General features: G+C 40.6%; 1 protein-coding gene and 1 pseudogene across 1 annotated transcript in view; one reads left to right on the top strand and one right to left on the bottom strand.

Annotated features, from left to right (window-relative positions):
• CCDC91 (coiled-coil domain containing 91) overlaps window positions 1-22,744 on the bottom strand; it is a 286,701-nt gene that overhangs the window by 252,053 nt on the left and 11,904 nt on the right. The window lies entirely within an intron of this gene.
• Window positions 1,884-21,171, top strand: LOC132226514 (pre-mRNA-processing factor 6-like; annotated as a pseudogene).

Raw genomic sequence — 22,744 nt, 5'->3', positions numbered from 1 at the left:
ACAGTATAGAAAGAAGGGGAAGATTAACATTTTATAGTGGAGAAATCTGACAAACACTACTTCATCCAGATGATCAAGGTGCAATATTAATAATGGTAAGTCAGATAGTGTGTACACTTAATGTGATGTGATGAAAATGGCAATTTACTTCTGTAGTCTTCCTCCCCAAAACTGTAATTCCAGTATAATCATGAGAAAATATCAGACAAATCCCAACTGAAGGATGATCTACAAAATACCTGACCTATATTCCTCAAAATTATCAAGGTCATAAAAACAAACAAGGTTTTAGAAATCATCACAGCGAAGAAGAGACTAAAGAGACATGACCACTAAATGTAATGTAGTATCATGGGTACTATTCTAGAATAGAAAAGAACACCAGCCCTAAACAGTTTGGCTCAGTGGATAGAGCGTCGGCCTGGGGACTGAAGGGTCCCAGGTTCAATTCTGGTCAAGGGCACGTACTTTGGTTGTGTGCACATCCCCAGCAGGGAGTGTGCAGGAGGCAGCTGATCAACGTTTGTCTCTCATCAATGATTCTAACTCTCTAACCCTCCCCCTTCCTCTCTGTAAAAAAAAACCAATGAAATATATTTTAAAAAAGAAAAAGAACACTAAGTAAAATAGATGCTGAGAAAGCATTAGACAAAACCCAACACACATTTTTGATAAAAACTTTCAGCAAAGTGAAAAGAGATAATATAGCTCAACATAGTAAAGGCCACATATGCCAACTATAGCCAACATCATACTCAATGCGCGAAAACTAAAAGCATTTCCCTTAAGATCAGGAGCAAGACAGGAATATCCACTTTCACTACTCTTATTCAACATAGTGCTGGAAGTCCTACCCACAACAGTCAGACAAGAAGAAAAAATAAAAGGCATCCAAATTGGAAAGGAGGAAGTAAAACTGTCATTATCACAGATGACATGATAGTATACATAGAAAACCTTAATGATTCCACACAAAAAATTGTTAGATTAAATAAACGAATTTGGCAAAGTAGTGGGATATACAAATAACATGCAGAAATTGATGGCATTTTTATACACCAATAATATCATTTTTATGACTAACGCCTCCAGCCAAAATTTTTAAATAAATTTAACAATTATTAGGCCAAACTGAGTTGGATAAAAGAGCTTGTATTATAAGCTCTTTTTAAAAGTGTATTATAAATTAATAAATAACAATGAAGTTTCAGTTTTTTGTTTTTTTTTAAATATATTTTATTGATTTTTTACAGAGATTTTTTATAGAGTTAGAAACATCGATGAGAGAGAAACATCAATCAGCTGCCTCCTGCACGCCCCCTACTGGGGATGTGCCCGCAACCCAGGTACATGCCCTTGACCAGAATCGAACCTGGGACCTTTCAGTCCGCAGGCCGACGCTCTATCCACTGAGCCAAACCGGTTTTGGCAAGTTTCAGTTTTAAAAGATGAAAAGAGTTCTGTGGATAAAAGATGGTTATGGTAACACAACAATGCCACTGAACTGTACATTTAAAATGGTAAAGACGGTAAATTTTATGTAATGTCTCTAAAATTGAATAAATAGACTTTACAATAATAATCCAAAAAATCAAAAATATTACATTGAGTAAAGTAAGCCAGTCACAAAGAGTACACATCTATACTAATAAAAGGATAATATGCAAATTGGTTGGGACGCCGTCACAGTAACGACCAATCAGGAGGCTGTGTGTGCAGGTGCAGGTGGGGGGAACTTGCAGCGTTGGGGATGCGATGGCGGCTGCCGCTGGCCCAGGGCTGACCCTGGGCAAGTGGCAGTGGGACAGGGGCAGGGGAGGCGGGCCCAGCAGAGTGCAGCCTGTACTCCCACATGGCAGCGGCGGTGGCTGTGAGCACTCCCGATGGTCGCTGCCGCTTGCCCAAAAGGACCACAGGTTCCTTCTGCCAAGTGGAAGCAGAGCCTCTCTGCCAGGACACCTCCGCACTGGCAGCGAAAGACAGGTGAGCGAGGGAAAGCCCAGCAGCGAAGGCAGGTGGGGATAAGTCTGAGCTCCAGGGCTAAGAGCTCCCAGCCCAGCCATGCCCCACCTTGGCCTCTGGCACTGCAGGTCAGGGGTTCTGAGAAAGGCAGCTCCTTCCTGCAGCTCCTCAAACTCCCAGGCCGCCTCCATCGCCCCTTAAAGCCCCTCGGGTCAGGGTCGGGAATCAGTAGAGGCCTCCAGGTGTCCAGGAACCAATGTAGGGAATTTCCTCTAGCAGCCGGACCCAGTGACCCAGGGCCGGAGGGAGACTTGCACTCTCCCCTGCAGCCAGGAGAACCCTGGAAGACGCAGTCTGCCCATCACCAGATGAGCGCACCCGAATGGTTAAGCACTGGGAAGCTCGCAGCCGATGGCCACTGCCACTTGCCCAGGGCCAGCCCGGGGCTCTGGCAAGCCACTGATGACTGCTGCCACTACGAGGGCCCAAGGCTCATGCAATGAGGGCCGGGTGAGGCGCAGGCAAGCCGCAGTGGCTGTGATGGCTGAGGCTCAGGCAGCCTCACAGCTGGTAGTGGCAGTATCAGAGGCGTGATGGGGGCATCGCCTTCCCCTGATCACAGGGTAAAGGCCAGAGGCAGCAGCAGCAAGGGGGTGATGGAGGTGGTGCCTTCCCCTGATCAGCTGGTTGCCTCCCTACATAGAGCAGGCCTAAGCCATCAGTAGGACATCCCCTGAGGGCTCCCAGACTGTGAGAAGGGAAAGACCAGGCTGAGGGACCCCCCACCAGTGCACAAATTTCGTGCACCAGGCCTCTAATTTATTAAATAATTCCAATTATATGAAGCTCAAGAACAGGTAAAACTAATTAATCTATGTAATAGAAGTCAGAAGAGTGGATCAGGGGACAGGGTAGAGTGGTATAGAGAGAGAGACTGACTGCAAGAGAAATTAAAGAACTTTCTGGGGAAATGGAAGTTTTATATTTTGATTGGAGTATAGTTACACAGTTATATATTTGTCAGAACTCAACAAATTATACATATCCAACCTGTACATTTCACAATTTTCAAAATTCACACTAACTTTTAATGGGGGGAGGTAAATAAATTAGTCTACAAATTAATTCATGAGCATTATTCCCTAAAACAAAATTATTTTTTTTAACCATCAGAATTACTACATAGCACAGCTTATTGAAAGGTAAGTTGCTAGTTGGCAATAGAACAAGGACATGCTACAATTTCTCACTAGTCAGTCAAAAGGGTTTTAAAGGTGAATATAATATCACTATTCTTGATCACTTAAACGAAAATAACAAGGTATCTAGAAAGACTACAAGACATAGGTTTCCTCTGGTTAGCACTGTTTTCCATTTACCTAATTCCTCCCCTCTAATTCAAGTCAATTGAATTCAAAAAACCCATTATACTTACTCTGTATAAGTTATTACGTGAGGAACTGAGTATAACAAAATACAAAGATGAATGTTACCTTTAACCTACAGGCATTTATAATCTAACTAGAGGCCGATGCACGAAATTCGTACAAGGGGCTCAGCCCTCACAGCCCCAGGCTTGGTCCAGGTTATCCAGAAGGTCGTTCAGCTGTCCCAGTCTAATTAGCATATTACACTTTTATTATTATAGACTAGAGGCTCGTTGCAGGAAGATTCCTGCAAGAATAGGGCTTCCAGCGGCTGGAGCGAAGCAGAGAAGGGAGTGAAACTTGCTGAGGCGGGCTTCGCTCCCACTCCCAGCCGCTGCGGCTGGGTTTCTCCTCCCGCTCCCAGCCGCTCCTGCTGGGTTTCCCCTCCCGATCCCAGCCACTGCAGTGGGTTTCCCCTCCCTCCCCTCCCTCCGGCTCCCAGCCGCTCCTGCTGGGTTTCCCCTCCCTCCCCTCCCTCCGGCTCCCAGCCGCTCCTGCTGGGTTTCCCCTCCCGATCCCAGCCACTGCAGTGGGTTTCCCCTCCCGCCTCCTGCCTCCACAGTCTTGGCTTCGTTCCTGTCTCCGCCGCCTCTACTTTGCTCCCTTCTGTAGCGCTTCACTTCCATTTTGTCTTCAGTCTTCACTCCCAGCCGGTATATGCAAGTTAACCGCCATCTTTGTTGGCGGTTAATTTGCATATGGTGCTGATTAGCCAATAGGAGGCATATCAAAGGTATGGTCAATTACCATGTTTGTCTATTATTAGATAGGATAGATGGCATTACACCAATAGGTAATATAGCTAGCTACAAGAAAAGATTTAGCAGGACCTGCCATATTCAATGTGCAATTAAGACCAATATTTTGAAAGGTGAAATTTTTTAAGTAAGGCTAAAGAAAAATAAGTGGCTCATGCTTGAGGCTTATTCTCCACTCTTCCCTTTTTATTACCAGTACAGGAAAATTCCATAAATATCTATGTGTTTCCAAGAAATATAAGAATGAGAATACAAAGGGTTGCCTGTAGTTTCATAAGTAAAAGATAGAAAATTCATGTTTATAATTCTATGTGTGAGTAAATAAAAGGTTCCACCATATTTCTAATAAAAGGTATTCACTATGATTCAAACTATCGACCATCAGTGTTCCTGGCAATGTATGGAAAATCACAGATTCCGGACTTTTCTGGAGTGAATTATTCTGCTTTAAAATCTGAAACTCTAAAATTAGAATTATGAAGTGACAGAAAACATCACAATCTGAATTCTACTTACACAAAACCACATGGCTTTCAATGCCAAGTTCTGAATTTACAGCTGGGAAAATCACTGAAGAAAATCATTGAAGATAGCTGAGTCTGGATCAGATTCACTTAACATAAAACCATATGTAAACCTCAAATTACATGTGACATCTCCAACCAGTCATATAAATAAGAATAATTCAAGCTTAAAGACAATAAATTTACCTAGACCTTTCTAAATTTGGCCACCCTAATCGTACTACATTGTTCCTTTCCTAAAATTTTCAAATAAATTAGAAGAAAGGAAGAAAACAAACACATCTTTATTTAAGTACAATTAAAAAATCTAAAATCATTCAAATCTTCTGGGAAAAGTTCTTTAAACAAATCAAGATATATCTTGAAACACCTGTTATTTAAAAAAAATAAAGGAAAAAATCAACAAGACTGGTAGGATATCAGGTCTTGGCATATTATGGAAGAGCTATTCCCCAAACAACTTGTCACAGAGTGAACAGGAACAAGCTGTACTAAGGATGTACAAAGATATTCCTTTAGCTGTTTGCTTAATCAGCTACTGATTTCCCACTAAGTTAACAAAACCAAATGTAAGTCAACAGGAGTCTGTCTGCAACTATAAAAACAGTTTACATTATTTGGCTTCAGAAGTTTGTACCCTATGGAAAGTCCATTTAAAATTTTACCTGGCACATACAAGCTAAAATATTTTGTTTGCCGTTTGAAGCCACACCAAAACCCAACCCACAGAGACAGGATTTCCAGTTTATTTCTCACAACCCACATGTACAAAACCCAAATTATAACACACAAAATCGTTATTAAAATTCTATAATAATAATAAAGCAAAGTAGTTCTCGATAGAGCTATTTCTTGGAATTTTTTAAAGCCTCTAGTATTCATAATATACAACATTTAAACATCTAAATTATGTACTCAAACATACAAGATTCACCTTGGAACTCTAATGTAAAAGTTCTTTCTAGATTAGGAATTAAAACCTAACCTCGCTCAAACACTATCATTGAATAAATAATAGCATGGTTTCTTTAAAAAAAAAAACATGATATCAAATACTATAATTATTGTATAGTTTATTAACAGTATAACTCATATTCAATTCTTTATGGAAATTAGCCTCATGCTTCTTTATAGGCACCTATTCCATGTGACCTCAAGAATTAAGATTGTCATACATCATTACATATTACTGACTAGAGGCCTGGTGCACGACATTCATGCAACGGGGGAGCTGGGGGTCCCTCAGCCCAGCCTGCTCCCTCTCACAGTCTGGGACCCCTCGGAGGATGTCCGCCTAAGCCAACAAGCAGACATCACTGGAGGGGTCCTTAGCACTGCTGCGGAGGCAGGAGAGTCTCCCGCCAACGCCACTGCACTCACCAGCCATGAGCCCAACTTTTGGCTGAGCGGCGCTCCCCCAATGGGAGCACACTGACCACCAGGGGGCATCTCCTGTGTTGAGCATCTGCCCCCTGGTGGTCAGTGTGTGTCATAGTGACCGGTCATTCTGCCATTAGGTCAATTTGCATATTAGGGTTTTATTATATAGGATAAACTACAACTGCATCAATTCAGAAACATCAAAATCTAGTACCAGTTATGCCCATAACAGTGAATACCAGTATGAGTCAATATTATGTCCACACACTGCCTATACAGAATTCAAACATGCAACCCCCATTATCATATGAGAACAAAGTTTGTAATACTACCAAAAACCATAGCAAAAACATCACTCAAAAGTGCTTACTTGGAATATCTGGAAGATGAAACAATATGGGTTAACAAAAAAGCTTTCTCAGTTATTCAAAGACATTTGGAAACCCCTTTTGTTTTCAACTTAAGAAATGCTTTCTAACATACACTGGCCAACTTCCCTGCTTTAGAAAATAAAAGTTCAGAGAGTCCCCAAATTACACATAGCCTTTACACATCAATGGCTATTCAGGGGATGGAATGGATATATTCATATGATACACTGAGGCTTCTATCTTCTCCTTTCACCCACACCACTACCATACAATGTTAAAGCAATATAGGCTGTTAAAGTTTCATTTCAAAGAAGAATGAAGAGAAATTAGAGAAACTACAAAAGTGTAGCCTTGATTAAAAAGTCAATACAGATAAGAAACTATAGGCATCTCCAAATATGCTAAGACAAAATTCTTAGCTAACAAAATGGAAAGTTCTTGATCCACAGGCCTATACTAAGTGGCATCTCTACATTTTGCCAGCCCAATAAACTTTTTTTAGCCTTAAGTGTAGGCAATTAACCCAAGCTGAGCTAAGTTAACTCTGCATGAGTGGGAATATTTCAGTTGAATATTAAGAGATAAGTAAAAGCCAGTTTTTCTTTTTGACAAGAAAGATAAGCGTAATCCTGACAAAGGAGCAAGTGAGAAAGGACAGGTACAGAAAGCAAATAGTATATGGCAAACCTAAAATATAAAAAATAACTGTTGAATGATAAGGTGCGTATGGTGGCAGAATAACCATAAAAGAAGCTGCTAGATAAGTGGCTAGGAGCCAAATTATGAAGGGCCATGACTTTGAAGGAATCCAGATAGTTACAAATAACTATCTTTTAAGCACACTGCTTTATACACACCTAAACTCTTAAGACACACTACTACTTTTGATCCTCGGAAGATCTCTATCATTACATCCACACTTTTTAAGTAAAGAAATTTAGGCTAGAGAGAAACCAAGTAATCTGCCCAAGATCCCAGTTAAATTAGTGTCCAGTAACTGAACTCACTGAAGGATTCTAAGAAGAGATGTGAGATAAGGAGTATGTATAATAACAAAAGCATAATATGCTAATTACACCAGACGCCCTTCCAGATGAAGCCAGGGATGCGAGGGAAGCCCAGGCCCCGGGTGCCTGCCTGAGGCCAGAAGAGGGAAGCTGGTGCCAGCAGCCAGGGGAAGGAAGGCCTACTTTTGCATGAATTTTGTGCATCGAGTCTCTAGTTTCAAATAAGTGACCTGCATTTTATAAAAATGGCTATAGGCAATGTGGGTAATGGTGTGGAAGTAGAAGAGGCTAGTTTTAGAAAAGTGCTACAGACAAATATAATCCAAATGAAAGCTACTGAGGGAGTACGACTAAGGGCCAGGATAACTGAAGGATTTCACTAATTTCTAGCTTAAGCAAGCACATGGAAAAGCCAGTTTGGGGAGAAGAAATGAGGCATAAAATGAAGGAGATGAAATATAAAATTATTAGTTTAAGCTTAGGCAATATAAACACATTTAGTGTGAGTTTTATTAAACAAAGACCAAATGGGAAAGGTCCAATAGGAAGTTGACCAGAAAGAGCTCTTTCTAAAAGATAGGTGGGAAGACAATAAGGTTAGGATAAACATATTTAGAAATCATCAATATACCTACATCAATTAAAAAAATTAGGCCAAGCAAAATATGCATGAGTTCCTACTGGTATAAACAATTAAATAAATGAATTAAATAAAACAGAGTGGGGAGAATAAATAAATTTTCCATGCAAAAGAATTCCAAATAATATATAGATACTCTACCCTCAAGGAGGTGAAACTACCCCCTCTTAAGTGTGGGTTGCATATAGTGCCTTCCTTCCAAAAAGTATAATATGGAAAGGAGGGGGGCAGAGAAATATAACCTCAAAGCAGAAGAACCCCACAAAATCCACCTCAGCCAAAGGATCAAAGTCAATGTCAACAGTAAGTCATGTTGTTAGTATGTCCCCTTGATATGATGTGATGAAAATGTTACTTCACCTCTGAGGTCTTCCCCCCAAAAGACCATAACTCCATCCTAAAAAAGAAAAACATCAGACCAACCCCAATTAAGAGACAACAGATAAACACCTAACCAGTATTCCTCAAAATAAATGATCAAAGTCATCAAAAATGCATGAAGTTTAAAAAACTGTCACAGCCAATAAGTACATTAAGGACATAGACCACTAAATGTAATATGATATCCTATATGGGAGTCTAAAATAAAATAAATTTTTTAAAAATAAATAAAAGCTATGGAAATCTGAAAAAAGTGGGGACATTATTTAACAACTAGTGGCCCGGTGCACAAAATTCATGCATGGGGAGGGGGGTTGTCCCTCAGCCCAGCCTGCACCCTCTCCTATCTGGGACCCCTTGGGGGATGTCCGGCTGCCGGACATCCCTCTCGTAATCCAGGACTGCTGGCTCCTAACCACTCACCTGATTGCCCCTAACCACTCTACCTGCTGGCCTTCTGGCCCCCAACTGCCCCTCCCCCTGCCGGCCTGCTCACCCCCAACTGCCCCTCCCCCCGCCAGTCTGATCACTCCCAACCCTCCTCCCCTCCTGGCCTGATCACCCCTAACCACCTCTGTCTTGGCCCCGCCACCATGGCTTTGTCCAAAGGATGGCCAGGAGGTCTCCCAGAAGGTCTCCTAGTCTAATTAGCATATTACCCTTTTATTAGTATAGATTATATATAGACATTGGTGTATTAATTTTAACAAATATTCCATACTAATATAAAATAATAATAATAATAATAATAGAAAAACTGAATGTGGGGTACTATACTATCATGAGAATTTTTTTATTACTCTAAAACTATTCAAAACAATAAAGTTCTCTTTTAAATTACGCCAAAACGTAAAATAAAGAAAACCATTACTATTCAAGGGATAGATAGAAGAAAGTACCATCAGTAAACAAAACTTAAAAGAAGTTACCATAAATGAAAACTTAAAAGAAGTTACCGTAAAGAAAACCATTACTATTCAAGGGATAGATAGAAGAAAATACCATCAGTAAACAAAACTTAAAAGAAGTTACCATAAATGTAGAAAGATAGAATGATGCCCTAGAAATCATAAGAAAAAAGTGTATAAGGATGAAAATAGGTGTAATATAATAGACTAGAGGCCCAGTGCACAAAAATTTGTGCACTCGGGGGGGAGGGGGGGTCCCTCAGCCCAGCCTGTGCCCTCTCGCAGTCTGGGACCCCTCGGGAGATAACAACCTGCTGGCTTAGGCCTGCTCCTGGGTGGCAGAGGGCAGGCCCAATCCCTAGGTGCAGCCCCTGGTTGGGCTCAGAGCAGGGCCGATTGGGGAGTTGGGGCGCCGCCCCGTCATGCACAGAGCAGGGCAGATTGGGAGGTTGTGATGCCATCCTCAGTCACGCTCAGGGTAGGGCCAATTGGGGGGTTGGGGCACCGTCCCCTGTCACACTCAAGGCAGTGTCGATGGGGAGGTTGCAGCGCCACCCCCTGTCACGCACAGAGCAGGGCCAATCAGGGGGTTGGGGCGCTGCCCCCGTCACACACAGAGCAGGGCCCATCAGGGGTTTGAGGCACCGCCCTCTATCACCCACAGAGCAGGGCCGATCAGGGGATTGGGGCGCCGCCACTCTCACACTCAGGGCAGGGCCGATGGGGAGGTTATGGCTCTACTACCCCATCACACACAGAGCAGGGCCCGTGGGGGGGGGGGGGGAGCTCCCCCCTATCAGGCACAGAGCAGGGCTGCTCAGGGGGTTGGGGCCCCGCCCCCTGTCACACACAGAGCCACAGGGCGATCAGGGGGTTTGGGCGCTGCCCCCTGTCACACTGATCTCGGTGCCGGGAGGCATATTACCCTTTTACTATATAGGGTAGAGGCCTGGTGCATGGGTGGGGCCGGCTGGTTTGCCTTGAAGGGTGTCCTGGATCAGGGTGGGGGTCCCCACTGGGGTGCCTGGCCAGCCTGGGTGAGGGGATGATGGCTGTTTGCAGCTGGTCACACATCCTTCAGGGTGGGGGTCCCCATTGGGGTGCCTGGCCAGTCTGGGTGAAGGGCTGAGGGCTGTTTTCAGGCTGGGGGTGACAGATGTTCCCAACTGCTCCTTTTTTTCTTTTTCTTTTTTTTATTCTGGGCCAGCTTTACCTTGAGGCTTGGCTCCAGCTCTTAGGCCTCCCTCTGGTGCTGAAAGAAGGTTTCTGGCCTTTGCTTACAATGTTGCAAATCTGCTGGCTGAAGTCCGGTGGTATTTGTTACAATGTTTCTTAAACTGCCCGCTCAGAGGCCTGCAGCCGCAGGCGGGGAACGCTGGTTTCCTCCAAAGATCCTCCGTCACTGAGGCAAGCAAGCCTCATGTTAGTTTCAAGCTGCCTGGCTGCCGGCCGCCATCTTGGCTGACAGTTAATTTGCATATCTCGCTGATTAGCCAATGAAAAGGGTAGCGGTCATATGCCAATTACCATGTTTCTCTTTTATTAGTGTAGATGTCAAGAAGATAAGGAATAAATAGAAACCACTAGATTTAGGAGGTCAGTGAAAAAATAAATGAAAAGTTCAGTGAAGCTTCAAGGATGGAAGGTAAATTGCAAGGGTTTATGATGCCTTATGAGCCATAATTTTATGATTCTCTCCAGCACAAATCTCTTAAAAGATTCTCCTACTTTCAAGTCTATTGAAATTTTTCCCTCTTCCTTGAATTCAAATCAATTTAGTTGCTAAAACCTAATTCCTACTGAATATTCTTTCACAGTGTAAAGTATTAGATACATCAGATAGCATACTTTCACCTGGAAGTAACAGATAATCCCCAAAGCAAACTGGCTTAAACAGTAAAGAAATATATAACCACGATCAAATATAACAAGAAGTCAACGGCAGAGCAGGTTCTAAAAGCAATACAATGATCAGAGTTTCAGAAATTCTCTGTAATTCCTTGGATGTGACCTTCTATGTGTAGCTTCTTCCACAGGCTGGAAGCATGATCAAGTTAGTTTGAGATTGTGATCTGCTCATCTTTGAACCTGTCAGTAGAAAAGAAGAAAACTGCTATGTTTCACTTAGACTTACCAGAATCAATCCTTAATCTAGTAATGAGGACACTTTTCTCTGAGTCACATGAAGGATTAAATACCTGAACAAAACAGGTTCTGTTAGAAAGGTAGATAGAAGAGTAATGCCAATAGGTAATCAACAGTAGCCAACACAGGAGTTCCTTATTTGAATGTTTTCCTAAATTGGAGAAGATTTAAAAATTATTTTAATACAACAAAGAAGAGGCGTGAACAAAATAAGGGTCAATTTCCTTCCTCAAATAACGAAGTACAACCTCAGAGATGATCAGTGCTGTTTGACAGGTCGAGAGAGAAACTGTGGTATAAAATTGTAAGGTTATCCCTCAAATTTATATCACATAAATTAAATATATTTGGTATTTTAAAACCAGAACCCTATTATATGGACTTTCATGGTGAGCTGAAAGAGGCACACTGGTGTGCCGTAAGAATTTTTAAAACATGCAATACCAAACTCTTTTCCCTTAGACTGACAACAACCAACCCAATAGCCATCCAATGTGAATGAAATAAAAATTATACCTATTGTTTGTGTCAGACTGGCAAAAAATATATAATTTTTTGGTGTGCCACGCAATTTTGGTAATTAGTTTTTGTGTGCCATGAGATGAAAAAGGTTGAATATTGATGCTCTCAATTTTCATTTTGCTGGGGATGAGATGGTAAGAGATGCCAACATGGTGGAACGGACATTGGATTTGGAGTCCGGTCACTGTGCTCCGTTACTAACTCTCCCCCTAAATTGCCGCTGGACACCTAAACCTATCTAGGTTTCAGTTTCCTTTTCTATTAAATTAGAAAGTTCGGAAAGGTAATCTTCAGGTCTTCTTTCTGATTAATTCCTAATTATAAATAATATTAATTCATGAATTAGAAGATTTAAGCAGACTTTAGAGTTGTAATTCTGGGCTAGCCAAATCCTAAAGATACCTTCTAAGACTAAAAGCTGACATTTTTCCTACAAAACTTAACTTTCACAAAAATCTTCACTGTAGCCAGAAATGTAAATAGCATAATGTTATAACTTCTAAAATAACTCAACAATTTAATTCAATTTCTTTTTAAACCCAAATTCATTATTAAAAGCTTTCGGTGTACCTACAGAAACAAACCCTTACTGCTGGACAAGGGAACGGAAAATGACAGAAACGAACCGCTTTGAAATGCAATTAAAGACAAGATTTCTAACCACTAAGCCTAAATGAGGAAGAAGATGAAAACTGCTGGAATTCAAGCATCATCAGACATGGAAATTTCTACATGGAGTATAAAATAGAAGCAGGGGAAATATCCCCCAAAAGTAAAACCAGTACATTAGGCCTAGAAGAAATGAAATTTAAATGTCTCCTGAACTTTTCTTAAAACTGTTTATTTACACAATATTGATAGCAATCATTTCCAAAAACAGGTTGGTGACAGTAAGAAACAGAAGAGGACATCACTATAGTGCCCTTTTGCGAATCCCAAATTAATGGATTTTTGGCAAACCAGACACAAATCATATGGGAAGACGCTGGATAAAACCCCCCATCACTTTAGCCAACAGCATTATGATCTGGAGTTGGTTCTTCTCAAAATTATTAATAATGAAAAATACTTACACAGGATACACATGATTGCCAGGAAAAAAAAAAATGCACTTCTTTGAAACAGTTTTTAAAACAACAAACCACCCGCAGAAACCACATGGGCACAAAATGAAACGATTCTGGTCACTGATCTGTGGAGCATTTAAGCGCTCCCCAAGCGAAAAACTCAGCTTAGGCTCTATTTCTGGGACAAGCAGAACATCCATGACAATACCTGATTTTAAATTACCAAGAAAACAGTGCAAACATACATCCACTGCCTGAGTTTCAAGAGAAATACTTTTCCCAAGGAGAGCCTTACAGTTTTGAGACTAATGTGTTTTACAAGTTTCTTTTTCTCACAGTAAGACTCTAAATAAAGCTTAAAGCCTCTCAAAATAAAAGAAATTTCACTAAAAGTACTTAACATTATAGTATTAATGATATATAAGTTAAAACCTCCTGGAATTGTCAATTTAAAATCCAAAACTCCCCACTTTCAGTAGCAGCATCATTAATATATGAAGATACTCTATCAAATCACTTAATAATTCCCTACTGAAATAGTATTATTTCACAAGATAAGCTTCAAAAGAGGAAGTAATAAATATAAAGAAAGGAATACTACTCAAGAGACAGACAAAAGGAAAAGGGAGGAGAGGGGTGGCATATAGTTGCACTGGAACACTAGAAGCTGAGCTGGGTACATTATAAAAAGATAAAGAGGCTACAAAAAAGAAAACCAAATGAAACCAGAGTCAAATACAGTCTAGCACACAGCATTGCCTAGGGGAAAATGCAGAAATTACATAGGTACTACATATATTAACAGAAAACTTATCTTGACCATCAGCATCACAAAAAAATAAAAAAATAAAACACCTACCCATTAATTTAAATGAGTGGAAAAATATATATATATATATTTTTTTGCTATGGCCTAAACCAGTATTATATTGTCTCTAAAACACATAAAAAGAATATAATAAAAACTCAGCAGCCTGCAAGAGCTACATGTTTAGATATATCTGCACACATGCTCTTCACCACGCTTTCAATTTCCTGACACAATACCATAGAAATTGGTAATTCCTCCTCTCCCCCCACTATGGCTCTATGTAAGGTTCTGACTTTTCCCTTAGATAGGGCGGCAAAGCTCAACCTGTCAAAGCTTGCATAACCTTGAAGAACACATATAATTTCCAGAAGGAAGAGAGAAAAAAATGGAAAAATAGATGGGCTTCCAAGAGAAAGAATTTTAATTGTGTAAGTATATCTACACTTCTTGTCCTTTAGAGATGATGTTACTGGTGCTATTTGTCACCATATGCATGGATCCTAAAAAGACCAAAGCATTGGAGCTATCCAAATGCAACTGTAGCTACCTTGTAAACCAGCGATATTCAACCGTTTTCATCTCATAAACTAATTACTAAAATTCTGTGGCACACCAAAAAATACATTATATTTTTTGCCAATCTGACAACAAAAATATAGGTACAATTTTGATGCATTAACATCAGATAGCTATTGTTGTGTTGGCTGTTGTCATGTTTTAACAACCTAAGGGAAAAGAGATCATGCCCCTGACTAAATAGTCAGGTATCGCAAGTTTTAAAATTTCTTGCAGCACATCAGTTGAAAATCACTGTTCTATAGTTTCAATACAATGAAAAGGATAATAATATCAAGGATGGAATGCCTTGGGATTGTCACCTAGTCAGAAAGAATAAGATCTGAAGAAAAATCAGATTAGATTCATTTCAGAAAATGAATAGGAAACAGTATAATTATAATGAGGACCTCTAATTAACCAAACAGCATAAAATCCATACACCAAAATTCTTCATATTAAGGTAAAATAACTGTTTTTTTTAATATATTTTATTGATTTTTTACAGAGAGGAAGGGAGAGGGATAGAGAGTTAGAAACATCGATGAGAGAGAAACATCAATCTGCAACCTCCTGCACACCCCCTACTGGGGGATGTGCCCGCAACCAAGGTACATGCCCTTGACCGTAATTGAACCTGGGACCCCTCAGTCTGCAGGCCAATGCTCTATCCACTGAGCCAAACCTGTTAGGGCATAACTGTGTTTTTTTTAATAGCTGCTGAGTACAATGATCTATTATGGATACAGAAATGAAAATGTCTAGTTTCTCAAGGTTTACTAAGAGCAGGAAGTGACGTGTATAAGAAATAGGAAACTACCATAAAATATAGTGCATATTCCAAGTATGTATTGAATTTTATGTCAAGATTTAATGACAAGAGAAGAAAGTTATAAAGTATACTTTGTGAAGTATAAAGTAGAATAAGTAAAAAATAAAGTGCTCATTTCCTAAATATCACCAGTAGTTTAATCACAGATATCTTCACTACCACACTCCTACAGGATCCATAATCTTCTGCACTGTGGTTACTTCAAAGTAAAGTATGGTAAAGGATGGAGAAAACTTTAAACTACAGTATTCAGATAGTATTCTACTTCCAATCAAAATGGAGATACAGAGACCATATTTAACCTCCCAACTAAAATAAATAAAAACCTGAACAAAATATATGAAACAATAGTTTTCAGATACTGGATAACAAGCAGCACAGAATTATAATTCCTGAGAGGAAGGAAACGAACAAGATAAGCATTAAAACTGCCCAATTTACAACCTGGAGTCAGTTCATAGGCCACAGCACATAGTGGAAGAACCCAAGCAAAACTCGCCTCGCACTGATTTAAGGGGAGAGAGCTAAAAGTTTGAGAGGCAGCTAGTACTGGCAGCATCAGGAATTTGAGAAAGAGACTATACTGAGTGAGAATTCCAGAGATAGAAAGATTTGTTCAAGTCTGGGCTGAGAACTAACATGTACAAACATGAGAGAAAGCTACACAAGGCTAGGAAAAGAAAGACCATGTGAGTAGAGAAATAACATCTGGCACTCACACACAGTTGGTAATAGTTTGTGTACCTAACATTCAGAATGGATAACCCTTCTAATACATAGAGCATTCAGCTGAATCCTTGGAAGGGTATCTCCTTAGTAATGGGGCTAAATTAGACCTATGACAAAAGAATATTTTGGATCCACATTAACAAATCTTAAAAATACTCCTCAAAATAACCCAACTGATTCCAAGTAACATAACTGAGAAACAAAACCAAATGCAACCCTATTTGAAATAACACAACAAAATTCAGAAACCAACAAGCAAAAATACAAAATATATTAATCCAATCAAATTGTAAAAGGCATAAAGAAAATCAGGACAATATGACCTATAATATAATCAGGAGACTATTATTCAACAGAAACATAGAAATGAAAGAGATGATGGAATTCACAAACAAGGATATGAAAACAGCTATCATAAAGGTTTCATATGTTGAAGAAGGTAGAAAAAATAAGCATAATAAGGAGAGAGATATAAGATCTGAAAAAGATTCAAATGGAACTTCCAAAAAACATCTTTAAAAAAATAAAACTAATACATAGGATAAGGTTAACAATAGATTAAACACTGCAAATGAAAAAAAACATTAAGTTAAAAAATTGAAATAGCAATTATTCAAAATAAATGGATGTAATTGGAGGCCCAGGAAAAAAAAGGAGGGGGGTGGAAAAATGTTTGAAGAAATATAATTGAAAATTGTCTAAATTTCATAAAAAATGTAAGCCCAGAGATCCAGAAATCTAAAAAACAGCCAAGTAATATAAACATAAGGAAGTTACCAATGCATATCATATGCTATTGTTGGAAATGGATAAAAAGTGTTTAAATAAGCCAGAAAAAAAAGGACACATTACATGCAAAAAAAATAAAATAAGAATGAAAACAAACTACTTGTCAAAAACCATGTAAGCCAGAAAACAATGGAGAGGTATATTCAAAGAACTGAAAGGTCAAGAAAATATGGCAGCATACAATTCTTTGCCCAGAGAAAATAACTTTAAACCTGAAAAGGAAATAAAGATATTTTTCCAAACAAAAACTGAGAGTACTCTTTGCCAGCAGACCTACACTAAAAGAAATATTAAAGAAAGTTCTTCAGGGAGAAGAGAAATAAAATCAGAAAGATTTTTGGATCTGCATAAAAAAAATCTGGAGTGCCAGAAATGGTAAATATATGAATAAATATAAAAATTGTAAAGATAACTGACTACATAAAGCAAAAGTAATAACAAACATTGTGAACTTTATAGAAAATATAGAAGTAAACTAAATCATATCAGTACCACAAATGGTAAGAGAGGAAATGAAAATATAATGCTGTAAAGTTCTTACACTATGTATGAAATAGGAGAATATTATTTAAAAGTAGGCTAATAAATTCAAAATATATATAGTAAACCCTAGAACAGAGGTCCTCAAACTTTTCATTTTTTTTATTTTTTTTAATATATTTTATTGATTTTTTACAGAGAGGAAGGGAGAGAGATAGTCAGAAACATCGATGAGAGAGAAACATCGACCAGCCACCTCCTGCACATCCCCCACCGGGGATGTGCCCGCAACCCAGGTACATGCCCTTGACCGGAATCGAACCTGGGACCTTTCAAGTCCGCAGGCCGACGCTCTATCCACTGAGCCAAACCGGTTTCGGCACTCAAACTTTTTAAACAGGGGGCCAGTTCACTGTCCCTCAGACATTCCACACATGCACACTGCGGGCCCAGGACAAGTCGGCTGCTAAGCAGGACAGGCAAAAACACCCTGCGGGCCAGATAAATGTTTTCGGCGGGCCGCATGTGGCCCATGGGCTGTAGTTTGAGGACCCCTGCCCTAGAACAATAAAATGATTAAATAATTAGCAAAAATAAGCTCTTAGGAAACCAAGAGTTGGCATAAAATGAAATGATTTAAAGGGGGGGGGGGGAGGGGGGGGAAGGGAACCAAAAAACTTCAAACCTAACACTAAATAGGAAAAAATGGAAAACAAATAGCAAAATGATATATTTAAACCCAACCATCTTAAAAAGAACATTAAATACAGATGATCTAAACAACCAAATTAAAAAGCAGAAATAATTAGACTGAATAAGAAGGTAGGAGAAAAAAATAACCATGATGATGAGAGATGTCAAAGATATGAAAAGGATTCATTATGACTATGAAAACAAAAAAAACATAAAAATAAAGAGCTGAAAAAGTTACACATACAAACACTAATCAAAAGAAAGCTGAAGTGACTGTATTAGTATTAGAAAAGTTAGATTTCAGATCAAACAATATTACTAGAATGAAGGAGAAATTTCATAATGATAAAGAAATCAATATGTCAAGCCAACACAACAATTCTAAACATATATGCATCTATAACCATACCTAGAGATTCCAACACTCCTCTCTAAGTGATAAAATAAGTAGAAATAAAATCAGTAAATTATTAGAAGACTTGATCAATATAGCAATCAACTGTGTCTAATTAATATTTCTGAAAAAATGCTACTAATAGGTGCTGATTAGGCATTTTTTCAAGTGTGCACAGAACATTTAAAGATGGACAATATTCTGAGCCATTAAACAAGTCTTAAGTTTTAAAAACTTAACAAAAAGAATCTTCTCTAAGCACAGAAGAAACATATTAATAATCAATGAAAGAAATCTAGAAATTCCTTCAAAAACCTGAAAATTAACACACTTCTAAATAACCCATTATAAATCACAAGAAAATTATTGGGTATTCTGAAATAAATTTCATTGAAAATACAACATATCAGTTCCTTCCCATATGCAACTAGGCCCAGCAGAGACAGCCACAAACTGTGGATCGCTTGTAGCTTCCAACAGGTTGCCAAGGGCCAGGCAAAGAAAGCAACTGAATCTGACTTAACACCACAAAACCCCCAAAAGACCTGAAACCAACCCCAAGTGGCCAGCTTCAGACAACATTGGAGCAGAATCCAACAAGCTTCACAAACAGCATATCCAAAGGGAAAATGTAGCAGGCACTAAACATTACAAACGCCACATTTTTCTTCTTTATCTTTTTCGTTTCCTGTATTACTTATTTCCTCTTTTTCTTTTATATTTCTTTATCTCTTCCCTTTTCTCAATCTATATTCTTTTTTCTTTTCTTAATCTTTTTCCCATTTTTCTTTTCCTAGTATTTACTTTTCTTTCTTTCCTTTGATATTCTTTTTTCCTGTATTCTTTTATTATTCTCTATTTCATTTTTCTTTTTCGTATTTGTTTTGTTGTTATTTTTTTTGTTAGTGGTGGAGATTTTTTGTTTCATTTTGTTTTGCTGTGTTTTGTTTTATATTGTTTTGTCAGCACCTGCACAACAGCTTGCACAATATGGTAGGAGTTATGCCTCAAGTCAGCCAGCCTGAGGGTTGATCCTACCCATGAATGGGCCAACAGCAATCAAGACCCAATTACAATAGGAAGACCCATATAACCCACACAACAGACATTCCTAGAGCATCAAGCTCAGTAGATCAAGGAGACCACACCACTGGGTCCGACAGAACACCTACTATACTAGTATAAGGCCACACCAAAAAAACTGGGAATCATAGCATTTCTATCTAATACTTAAAAACAAACACAAAGAGACAGCTACAATTGGGATACAAATAAGGCCCAAATGAAAAACAGAAGGAATATCTACAAGAAGAGGTAAATGAAATGGAGGCAATCAATTTATCAGATATAAAGTTTAATACAATAGTTACTAGGATGCTCAAATAACTTAGTATTACAAAGAATTTAGTGAGAACTACATCATGAAAAAGGACACAGAAGCCATGAATTAGAACCAGTTGAAAATGAACAATGCCATGAGGTGAGCAGTGGATCCAGGATGCCCAGGAGTGTGACAAGGCAGGCAGTGTGGCCACCTGCCAGGCGGTCATGCGAGCTGTGATTGGCATTGGGATCGAGGAGGAGGACCGGAAGCACACCTGGATGGAAGAGCCGACAGCTGTGTGGCCCACAATGCCCTGGAGTGTGCACGAGCCATCTATGCCTATGCGCCGCAGGTGTTCCCCAGCAAGAAGAGGGTGTGGCTGCGAGCCGCCTACTTTGAGAAGAACCATGGCACCAGGGAGTCCCTGGAAGCGCTTCTGCAGAGGGCCGTGGCCCACTGCCCCAAAGCGGAGGTGCTGTGGCTCATGGGTGCCAATCCAAGTGGCTGGCAGGCGATGTGCCTGCGGCAAGGAGCATCCTGGCTCTGGCCTTCCAGGCTAACCCCAACAGTGAGGAGATCTGGCTGGCGGCCGTGAAGCTGGAATCGGAGAACGAGTATGAACGGGCCCGGCAGCTGCTGGCCAAGGCTCGGAGCAGCGCACCCACTGCCCGGGTGTTCATGAAGTCTGTGAAGCTGGAATGGGTGCTGGGGAACATTGAGGCCGCCCAGGAGCTGTGCGAGGAGGCCCTGAAGCACGACGAGGACTTCCCCAAGCTGTGGATGATGAAGGGGCAGATCGAGGAGCAGGAGGAGCAGGCGGACAAGGCTCGAAGGGGCTGAAGAAATGTCCCGGCTCCACACCCCTATGGCTTTTGCTTTCCTGGCTGGAGGAGAAGATCGGGCAGCTGACCCGAGCTCGGGCCATTTTGGAAAAGTCTCGCCTGAAGAACCCGAAGAACCCCGGGCTGTGGTTGGAGTCCGTGAGGCTGGAGTACAGTGCGGAGCTAAAGAACATCGCCAACACGCTCATGGCCAAGGCGCTGCAGGAGTGCCCCAGCTCCGGTGTCCTGTGGTCTGAAGCCATCTTCCTGGAGGCCAGGCCCCAGAGGAAGACCAAGAGTGTCGATGCCCTGAAGAAATGCGAGCACGACCCCCATGTGCTCCTGGCCGTGGCCAAGCTGCTGTGGAGGGAGCGGAAGATCACCAAGGCCAGGGAGTGGTTCCACCGCACCGTGAAGATCGACTCAGACCCGGGGGACGCCTGGGCCCGCTTCTACAAGTTTGAGCTGCAGCACGGCACAGAGGAGCAGCGGGAGGAGATGAGGAGGCGCTACGAGAACGCGGAGCCACGGCACAGGGAGCTGTGGTGCGCCGTGTCCAAGGACATCGCCAACTGGCAGAGGAAGATCGGGGAGATCTTCGTGCTGGTGGCAGCCCGCATCAAGAACACTTTTTGACTGGTCAGTTCCTCTGGGCCGGGTCTTGGGGCGGGTGGGCGAGTGTGCCTGCCTGCCATGTGAGAACGGGGGGAGGGGCCCGAGCAGTTTCTGCTCTGGAATTAAAGTTTTTCTAGGTAAAAAAAAAAAAAAGAAAAGAAAAAGAAAACATGACCCACATATATGCTGTCTACAAGAGACCAAACTTAGAACAAAAGCTTCACACAAGTTGAAAGCGAAGGGATGAAAGAAAAATATTCTATGCAAATGGAAATAACAACAAAAAGTCGGGGTAATAATACTTATATCTAACAAAATAGACTTTAAAACAAAGGCCACAGTAAGAGACAAAGAAGGTCACTATATAATACTAAAGGGATTGATCCAACAAGAGAATATAACCCTGGTAAACATATATGTACCCAAAACAGGAGCACCTAAATATGTTAAAAAAAAAAAAAAAAGACTCTTGGTGGACTTTAAGGGAGAGATTGACATCAACACAGTCACAGCAGGGCAATTAAACACCCCACTGTCATCACTGGATAGATCTTCCAGACAAGAAATCTAGAAGGAAACAACAACTTTAAACGACACACTAGATCAGATACATTTAATTTTTACAGAATATTTCACCTCAAAGTAGCAGAATATACATTCTTCTCAAATTCACATGGAATATTCTCAAAGATAGGCCACATTAAGACATAAAATAAGTCTTAAGAAATTCAAGAAGATTGAAATCACATCAAGCATCTTCTTGAACCACAATGCCATGAAACTAGAAATCAACTACAATAAAAAATTTAAAAACATTCAAACACATGGAAGCTAAACATGTTATTAAACAGTGAATGGGTTACCAATGAGATCAAGGAAGAAATCAAAAATTACCTGGAAGCAAATTAAAATGAACACACAACAATCCAAAATCTATGGGATACAGTGAAATCAGTCCTGAGAGGGGATCAATTGGGAAAAAAGGGGGATATCTGTAATACTTTCAACAACAAAGACGGATTTAAAAATAAAAAAATTAAAATCTCAATAAACAATCTAACCCTACATGTTAGAGAACTATAAAAAGAAACTAGTGGCCTGGCGCATGAAATTGAGCACATTAATTACAGGAAATATTTCAATACTGCTATTTGTCCTTTCTCTATAATAGAAGTGTCAGAGATAAAAGAAAATTAGTAAAATGTATATGAAAATCTTTCTCCTGTCAGAGTCTGGGGCACACCATGGGACCCAGAGTCAATTCCCCGTTCACCCACATGCACCTCAAAATTGCCCAAGACCCAGACCTGGCTGCCCCCCTCCACTGGGCTAGATCCAGACCGGGCTGGTCCCACCCTTGTCAAGCCCCACCGGACAAGGGGGTGCAGCCTCAGGTCCCATGGCCCAGCGCCGGGGCGTGGGGATGTGGCTTGAGGTCCCCCTGCCTGGCATCAGGGCCAGGGGTGTGGCCTGAGGTCCCCCGGCCTGGCACCAGGGTAGAGGGCATGGCCTGAGGACCCCCGTCAAGCCCTGCTGGGCAGGGGGCACAACCAGAGGTCCCCCGTCAAGCCCTGCTGGATGGGGGTGTGGTCTGAGGTCCCCCGGCCTG

This window comes from Myotis daubentonii, chromosome 2 (assembly GCF_963259705.1).
Source record: "Myotis daubentonii chromosome 2, mMyoDau2.1, whole genome shotgun sequence".
Taxonomy (NCBI): domain Eukaryota; kingdom Metazoa; phylum Chordata; class Mammalia; order Chiroptera; family Vespertilionidae; genus Myotis; species Myotis daubentonii.
This window is presented reverse-complemented; position numbering and strand designations above follow the sequence as displayed.